The sequence below is a fragment of the Myxine glutinosa genome, chromosome 5 (assembly GCF_964187855.1).
Source record: "Myxine glutinosa chromosome 5, kmMyxGlut1.1, whole genome shotgun sequence".
In the NCBI taxonomy this organism is placed as follows: domain Eukaryota; kingdom Metazoa; phylum Chordata; class Myxini; order Myxiniformes; family Myxinidae; genus Myxine; species Myxine glutinosa.
The window spans coordinates 118,559,986-118,568,115 of record NC_136265.1 but is presented as its reverse complement, the minus strand read 5'-3'; the positions used below and the strand labels follow the sequence as shown (position 1 = coordinate 118,568,115).

Sequence of the window (8,130 nt, the reverse complement as noted above, 5' to 3'; positions counted from 1 at the left end):
TAATGCCATGCATGTTCTGATCCTTTCAATGACCTGATGTAACATTTTATAATGCCATGCATGTTCTGCTCCTTTCAATGACCTGAACTTACATGTTTATAATGTCATGCATGTTCTGATCCTTTCAATGACCTGAACTTACATGTTTATAATGTCATGCATGTTCTGATCCTTTCAATGACCTGATCTAACATTTTATAATGCCATGCATGTTCTGATCCTTTCAATGACCTGATCTAACATGTTTATAATGCCATGCATGTTCTGATCCTTTGAATGACCTGATCTAGCATTTTATAATGTCATGCATGTTCTGATCCTTTCAACGACCTGATCTTACATGTTTATAATGCCATGCATGTTCTGATCCTTTCAATGACCTGATCTAACATGTTTATAATGCCATGCATGTTCTGATCCTTTCAATGACCAGATCGAACATGTTTCTAATGCCTTGCATGTTCTGATCCTTTCAATGACCTGATCTAACATGTTTATAATGCCATGCATGTTCTGGTCCTTTCAATGACCTTGTCTAACATTTTATAATGCCATGCATGTTCTGATCCTTTCAATGACCTGATCTAACATTTTATAATGCCATGCATGTTCTGATCCTTTCAATGACCTGATCTAACATTTTATAATGCCATGCGTGTTCTGATCCTCCCAATGACCTGATCTTACATGTTTACAATGCTATGCATGTTCTGATCCTTCCAATGACCCCATCTAACATATTGTAAAAGTAATAATAATTGGCAATAATAAAAAGTATAATTACATGACTCCCCTTGCCACTCCCATAGTGTACTGTACTGGCATGAACAAAAGGTGGGAATGGAGGGGAAGCCGTAGACAGAGGTATTCTTGGGGGTGTGGTGAGTGCAGTGCAGTGCAGGGAGCGTGAGGCAGAGAGTTTTTGACAAAGATAACAACCCCACCTCCAGGAAGAGGCTCAGGTCTTTCATACCGGACGAGGGAGCAACCAGGGAGAGATAGAACGGGGACTTTTGGATTGCGTCTCGTTCATGTGTCCGTTCGTTCGTGTGAAGTAAGAACAAAATCGGTCCACACATCTCCGAGATGTGGTTGGGGTCGCATGCACGGACGAGAGCCACCCAGGAGCTCCCGGTTTGGATTAAGTGTCCAACGGGAATAATAATAACTGCGTTTAGAATTTGCACCACCATCTCTTATTTTCCCCCATCCAAAACCTTGAACTATTCTACCCTCGTTAATTTAGCACAGATCCACTTTTTTTTGAAATATCGACTACTTTCTTTCCTGGAAGTTCGAGCAGTGTCCATGTGTTTTATACCTCTCCTACTCCTACCCAACGCTCCCCCCCCCCCCCCCCCCCACCGGCTTCCCAAGCCCTCTCCCTCCCACAGATCTCCCGATGTCCCTGTTCTCTGTTGTTGTGCTTGTGTGCTTCCCTCTCTCTCCGCATCTTGCCTCCCGCTCCCTTTATTGAATGTTTTGTGTTAAAGCGCGGCGTTACGCGCGCTGCTTGCGAGCAAGGAGGAAGCGGACAAGCGGTAACTTATAAACGTCTTTATTTCAGGAGCTCACTGTAACACTGGCCCGCTCCGGGCTGGGCGCCCGGTGTATATCATGAGGCCACGCCTACCCCTCGGGCGTGGCCACCGCCCACTTGGTGCGTGGAATGATGTCACCACGCCAGTGGGCTTTTGTGTCTGCCACACGCGCCCCCCCAGAATTCCCGCGCACCTGGAGGGCCAGTTTGCGGGGCAGACGAATGACCCAGCCGAAGCGCCCCCTGGCGATCGGCGGCGTCCGGGGTGCAGGGATGCCAGGTGGGATGACCCTGGCTGCCCCTGGGATGGGTGCAGGACCGGGGGGCGGCGTGGCGGCGGGGCTGGGCGGTGCCGGGGGTCCGCCCGCAGGAGGGCGGCCCCGACGTGGGGGTCGGGCCACTGGCGGTGGATGGTCCACATCGAGGTGGGCCGGCTTGAGGCGGTCTACCGAAACGCGGTCAGGAGTACCGCCGATGTCCAGGGTGAAGTGCTTCGCCCCGGTCTCCAGCACGCGGAAAGGCCCGTCGTACGGGGGCCGCAGTGGTGTCCGATGGGCATCGTGGCGGACGAAGACGTACTCCGCCGTGCGAAGCTCCGGGGCGACGTGCGTCGGTGGGTGCCCGTGGCATGCCGTTGGCACCGGGGCGAACCTCTGGGCAGTCTCTTGCAGAGCGGAGCGCTGCTGTGCCGCGGACCATGGTGCCGTGGAGTCGGGGAGGAACTCGCCCGGCACCCGCAGCGTTTGCCCGAAGACCAACTCCGCCGCGGATGCGCGCAGGTCCTCCTTGGGCACCGTCCGGAGGCCCAGCAGGACCCAGGGGAGCCTGTCGACCCAGCCGCCGTCGCGGAGGGTGGCCCGGAGCGCGGCCTTCAATGAGCGGTGAAATCGCTCACACAGGCCGTTAGCCTGGGGGTGGTAGGCCTTGGTTCGGTGCAGCCGGACCCCGAGCCCCTGCGCAACCACCCCCCAGGGCTCCGAGGTGAACTGGGGGCCGCGGTCGGATGAGATGTCTGAGGGGGCGCCGAACCGGGCGACCCAGGTGGCGATGAAAGCCTGCGCGACATCGGCCGCCGTTGTCGACGCCAAGGGCACGGCCTCCGGCCACCGGGTGGTGCGGTCCACCATGGTGAGGACGTAGGTGAACCCCCGCGAGGGGGGCAGAGGTCCCACCAGGTCCACGTGGACGTGGTCAAACCGGCGTTCCAGCACCGTGAACTGGGCCAACGGGGCCTGGGTGTGCCGGTGCACCTTGGCGCGCTGGCACGCGAGGCACGTACTGGCCCAGCCGCGGACGGCCTTCCGGAGGCCATGCCAGACGAACTTGTCGGCGATCAGCCTTTGGGAGGCCCTCGCGCCCGGGTGGGACAGGCCGTGGATGGCGTCAAACACCTGGCGCTGCCAGCCTGCGGGCACGATGGGGCGAGGACGCCCGAGGGAGACGTCGCACAAGAGGGCCGCGCCCGCGCCGTCGAACGGCACCTCGGTGACGCGGAGGCCCGTGACGACGGTCCGCAAGGCCTGGACGTCGGGGTCAGCGGCCTGGTCCGCTGCCATCCGGGCATAGTCGATGCCGAGGTGGACTGCGTGGGCGACGGCCCGGGAAAGGCAATCCGCCACCGGGTTGTCCTTCCCCGCGACGTGCTGGATGTCCGTCGTGTACTCGGACACGGCCGAGAGGTGACGCTGCTGCCGGGCCGACCACGGCTCGGTGACCTTGCCCATCGCGAAGATCAGCAGCTTGTGGTCGACGAAGGCAGTGAACGCACGGCCCTCGAGCAGATGGCGGAAGTGCCTGACCGCCAAGTGAAGTCCGAGCAACTCGCGGTCGAAGGTACTGTTACGGCGTTCGGGCGGGCGAAGCTGCCGGCTAAAGAACGCCAGCGGTTGCCAAGCTCCACGCACCCATTGCTCGTGCACCGCGCCCACCGCATAGTCCGAGGCATCGGTGGTGAGGGCGATCGGTGCATCGGGCGCCGGGTGCGCGAGCATGGTGGCGTTAGCCAAGGCGAGCTTCGCGCCCGTGAAAGCCGTGTCCATCTGCTCGGTCCAGGTAACGTCGCCTTTGCCTGGCTTACCTCGGAGAGCTTCGTGCAGGGGGCGCAGGAGCTGGGCGATACGGGGCAGGAACTGATGGTAAAAGTTCACCATGCCCAGGAACTCCTGCAGCCCTCTGATCGTGCGGGGGCGCGGAAACCCCTTCACCGCCTCCACCTTGGCCGGCAGGGGGACGGCTCCGTGCCTGGTGACACGGTGCCCCAGAAAATCGATGATGGCGGCGCCGAACCGGCACTTTGCGGGGTTCACAATCAGGCCATGCTGGCCCAGGCGTTCGAAGAGCGTGCGGAGGTGGCGTAGGTGCTCTTCGCGGGACGCGCTGGCGACGAGGATATCGTCCAGGTAGACGTAGACAAAATCCAAGTCACGCAGGACGCTGTCCATCAGTCGTTGGAACGCCTGAGGCGCATTCTTCAGACCGAAGGGCATGCGCAGGAACTCGAAGAGTCCGAATGGCGTGATGACCGCCGTCTTCGGGACGTCCTCCGGCCTGACGGGGACCTGATGGTAGCCGCGTATGAGGTCCACCTTCGAGAAGAAGGACCTGCCTGCCAAACGGGCGGAAAAGTCCTGAATGTGGGGGACGGGGTAGCGGTCGGGAGTCATGGCGTCATTGAGACGGCGATAGTCCCCGCACAGTCGCCATCCCCCGCCGGGCTTCGGCACGATGTGCAGCGGCGACGCCCAAGCGCTCTCTGAGCGCCGAACGATGCCGAGTCGCTCCAGGGTAGCGAACCCCGCTTTTGCCACCGCCAGCTTCGTCGGCTCGAGGCGGCGTGCCCGGGCGTAGACCGGTGGCCCGACGGTGGGGATGTGATGGGCCACCCCGTGCTTGACGGCCCCCGCCGAGAAGGTGGGCCGCGTGAGGGCCGGGAAGCCGGCGAGGAGGCGGGTGAATGCGTCCGCTGCCGGAAGCGTACAGACCAACGTGGCCGGAACCGAACCGTTCGGCAAGCCGCTTGGCAAGCTGGTTGAGCTGGGCAACGCACAAGCGAGCGAGCTGAACGTCTCGGCCTGGACAAGACGTCTGCGCTTGACGTCGACCAGGAGCCCATTAGCGCACAGGAAGTCCGCGCCAAGCAGTGCCATGGGCACGTCGGCGGTGACGAACGTCCATCGGAAAACCTGCCCTCCAAACCGCAGAGAGAGGCAGCGTTTTCCGTACGTACGGATGGGCGTCCCGTTCGCGGCAAGCAGCGCGGGGCCCCCACCCGCGGCGTGCTTGTCTGACGTGCCGGCGGGAATGACACTCACCTGCGCTCCCGTGTCGCACAGGTAATGGCGCCCGGAGAAGGTGTCCGTTATGAACAGCAGGCTGCTCGAACGGCCGGCGCTCATCGCCACTATTGAGCGCCGGCCCGGGCGTTTCCCGACCTGTTGAAGGAGCATGGCGGATGACACTGCCGAGCTTCGTGGCCGAACTTGGCGTGGAACCAGCACCAGGTGGTGGAGCTGGAGGAGCGCGGCTGGCTCCGCCAGGCCGGTGGAGTTGGCGGGTTTCCCCGCGGTGGCGGTTTTCGCCGCGGCGGTGGGCGGGGCGTGGCGGCGTTCACGAGGTGCGTATCAGCATGCTGCGTATGCTGTAGAAGCTGATGCTGTGGAACAGCAGCATCAGCAGCATCAGCAGCATCAGCCTCGAGGGCCGTGACGGCCACGCCGACTCTCGCCCGCGTGTCCGAAGCGGCGAAGTACCTGTCCGCCTCGGCTGCCAATGCTCGGGGTTCCGTTAGCCCGGTCCCGGCCAACGCGAGGCGAACCTGCGCTGGAAGTTGGCGACGGAAAAGCGCCCAGAATAGAGAACCGGGGGCTTCGTCGCCCAACAGTGACAGCATATGGTCCATTCGGACCGACGGGCGCGTGTCACCGAGCTCGGGGAGATCCAGGAGGCGGTCGGCCCGTGCGTCGTCCGTGAGGCCGAACGTGGCTAGGAGTAGCCGCTTGAGTGCCTCGTACTTGTGGCCGTCCGGTGGGTGGCGAAGGACGGACACAACTCGAGCGGCCGTGCCGGGCCCGAGGGAGGCGACGGCGTGGCAATAGCGCGTGTCATCGCCGGTGAGGTGCCGAAGCTGAAATTGGGCTTCGGCCTGGACGAACCAGACTTCGGCCTGAGCCTCCCAAAATTCGGGAAGTTTGACGAAGTTGGCCATGGCAATGGCGTCGCGTGTGGAAGGATCGCTCCGGCAGATCCAACGTCGAGGGGGTCACCAGTAAAGCGCGGCGTTACGCGCGCTGCTTGCGAGCAAGGAGGAAGCGGACAAGCGGTAACTTATAAACGTCTTTATTTCAGGAGCTCACTGTAACACTGGCCCGCTCCGGGCTTGGCGCCCGGTGTATATCATGAGGCCACGCCTACCCCTCGGGCGTGGCCACCGCCCACTTGGTGCGCGGAATGATGTCACCACGCCAGTGGGCTTTTGTGTCCGCCACACTGTGTCCGTTTTTTATTTTTGGTGATTGATGTTTGCTCTGACATGAGCCTCGATCTTTTATACAAAAAAAATAAATAAATAAATAAATAAAAAGACTCGTCTCCTCGTCCGGTGGAAAAGAAAGGAAGTTGAAGGAAACAAGATGACAGTGAAAAGTCTGATATAACATCAACCGATGTAAAACGGGTGTTCTGGAAACAAGGAAGTGAAAGGTATTAACGAATGACGAACGAATTTTTTATTTGTTGATATAATAAGTTAACCCCTCAGAATACCTCGCTTCCCTCCACAAACCACCAGGTGGTGAATGGAACGGTCATCAATGGCAGGAAGCAGCCGCATAAGCAGCACCTCAAGCCAGCTTCGCGCTCAGGAAGCGAGGTTTCTGCTCCTCATCAGGGTTAACGTGTCCGTTCACTTTCAGTTACGTTTCTGGACTCACAAACTATAGAAATGATCCCTGAAAGTATAGTCTTAACTTCCTCTCTCCACCTACTCGCTCTTAAACCTTGGTGGCATCCAAACATTCGTGGAGACTTCCGGGTTTTAATCACTTTATGTTTCTCTTTTTCTTAAATTTTACAGAAACATTTCATGTGTTGGGATCAAATTAATTTCCTTCATTATAACAATATTATCATCACGTACTTACACCAATCACAAGCGAATATATTTGATGTAATCTTATATTCTAGCTACGTCCATTTTACCGCGTCACAGGAGTGACCTCAGTGAGTGAGGTAGACGCATGTTTCGTGAGTGACGTCGACACATGTTTTGTGAGTGAGGTAGACGCGTCTTTAGTGAGTGAAGTCGATGCGTCTTTAGTGAGTGACGTCGACGCGTCTTTAGTGAGTGACATGGATGCATGTTTAGTGAATGACGTAGACGCGTGTTTCGTGAATGACGTAGACGCGTGTTTAGTGAATGACATAGACGCGTGTTTAGTGAATGATTCCAGTTGCGTTTTTCTCTTATTCTTTCAAAAGTCAAACAATGATAGACCGCCATGAGTGTGAAACGGGACGTTAACAATCTATCGCCTCCTCTTCTGTCTGCGTCCTCTCCCTACTTTCTCCTGTTATGACCTGGCCCCTGCGTGAAGGGCTCGGGGTACTGCCTATTGCTCCGGAGATCCTAATCGATGTGCTCGGGAGGCCAAAACGTTCCCCACGGGCGGATCGCGCCATATGAGCAGTCAGAAGTGACCGAGCGAAGTTACCATCCAAATGCTGACGCAATTTTACACCCCCCACTCTTCAACACACAGTATGCCAATCCAGAAATGCAAGGCAAATTCAAAACAGTGGAATAAATGCAAACACTTTACTCAAAATCAAGACAAACACAGGGTACATCACCAAGGAATAGATAAATCAAAAGGAAAATAAATCCCGCTGATATGCAGCGGCAAAGATCAAGTCATTAGAGGACAGACAGGCACCAAGACAATACGGACAAGCCAAATAAACGACCCACCCGGTATCCCTAGCCAATCCCAAAGGGGAGGGAGAGAGAAGTAAAATAACAAAGGAATATTTGCCAGAATTTAAAGAAAATAATGGGTAAAATAAAACCAGGAGAGGGGGGAGGGAAATTCAGGCGTGTTTCAGGTGGCCTTCCGGCTGCCTCACCCCAGAAACGTGTCCCGAGGATGGCTCCTCACCTTCACTCTTCTCTTTCTCAGTGGGTGTCCTCAAACTCCATGAACGACTTGCCCAGAGCAGTTTCTGCAAAACCATGAAGCCGCACGTTGCCTCCGGCCGGCTCAGACGATACTTGATGAGGAGCATTTGCTTCTGCTCCCGTTCCCACTTTTCCTCACGATCCCACGTGCACCGGGAAAACCCTCCTCCACCCCAATCTCTCTGGCACCGACTGTGCCTCCAACAGGCAGCCCTCGGGGAGACTAATCAAATCCTCAAAAAGCTCACAAAGGCCGAGTTTCTCGTCAAAACTTGGACCTCGCGTCCTGCGTTCGTTTTCACCTTCATCCCCCGTCCCGACGTACTCTTCTTCTTTCTTGGACACCCAGAGGTTCTTTCTCTATTTAATTATGTCAAGCTCCGGTGGGAGGGAGAAGGTCGATAAGGAAGATCTTTCT

At 57.2% G+C, this 8,130-nt stretch overlaps 1 non-coding gene across 1 annotated transcript; it reads right to left on the bottom strand.

Moving 5' to 3' along the window:
* Positions 1–6,287: 6,287 nt before the first annotated feature.
* Positions 6,288–6,502, bottom strand: LOC144892465 (small nucleolar RNA U3). The gene has a single exon (XR_013623693.1). It is a non-coding gene; the product is annotated as a small nucleolar RNA U3 (small nucleolar RNA).
* Positions 6,503–8,130: the final 1,628 nt, after the last annotated feature.